Source organism: Penaeus monodon, chromosome 34, assembly GCF_015228065.2.
Source record: "Penaeus monodon isolate SGIC_2016 chromosome 34, NSTDA_Pmon_1, whole genome shotgun sequence".
In the NCBI taxonomy this organism is placed as follows: domain Eukaryota; kingdom Metazoa; phylum Arthropoda; class Malacostraca; order Decapoda; family Penaeidae; genus Penaeus; species Penaeus monodon.
Window position 1 is genome coordinate 35,209,846 of NC_051419.1, and position 986 is coordinate 35,210,831.

The window sequence follows — 986 nt, forward strand, 5'->3', positions numbered from 1 at the left end:
ATGCAGTTTTGCAGAAGTATGTAAATATCAGAGGTCTAGTTTGTCAAGACATCCTATACATATACATATCATTATAGAGGATCAATTATGGATCTCCAGTCTCTTAAACATATACCACTTTTCTTCATGACAAGCACAAGGCTATTTATAACCATCTCTAGGGCCACATTTGACCTGCGGGCCTACTAGTTACGCATAATGTAAGTGATAATCTCCAAAGGACTGGCTTAAATAATCATTTGAAAGGGCCGATTGTAGACTGAAATAGCAATGTGCCCCGGGCCGCAAATAGGAGTGTGGCGGGTCGCGTGTTTGATAATGTTAATCATATGTTTCATCCAGCTATTACCAGTCGTGATACAAATCTGTTTATGTAAAATCTCGCAAGTAGTTAGATATAAACATAAATATGTCATTAGTTTAAATTCATTTCTTCTCGGTGTATTAAATGGCTAATGAATAATCACACAAGAGCCGGTTGTGGCCTGTATGCTGCCGATTCTAAAGCCCTATCTATAGAATATGAATGTAATCTAACAGACAAAGCAGCACAACATACTGAGATCTACAGAGAACAATCTCTTTTTGCAGTATAAATTCAACAAAACAGTGATATTAATTCGTTCCTCCTCACCGATATTGCGGAAATATTACCGATGAAACAATGATTCTGAAGCGCCTTGGTTTATGACTTACACTTTGATATCTCTGCTATTTTACCGATACTGATGTCATTATCATAGATGTTCACACATATCAATGAATACTATTGCAGTCTTTTTAAACTGAGCCACATTTAAACATTCTTGCAACTAGACACTAAAAATTGTTTAATCATTTTTTTTGCGACGCACCAACTTTTTTATTCACACGTATATATTATACAAACTTCTATGAATTATTGCACAATATTGTTTACATTCTCATTCATGGGAAACTTGCACCTGTATGTTAGGTGAAACAGTTGAGACCACACCCCCATTTCC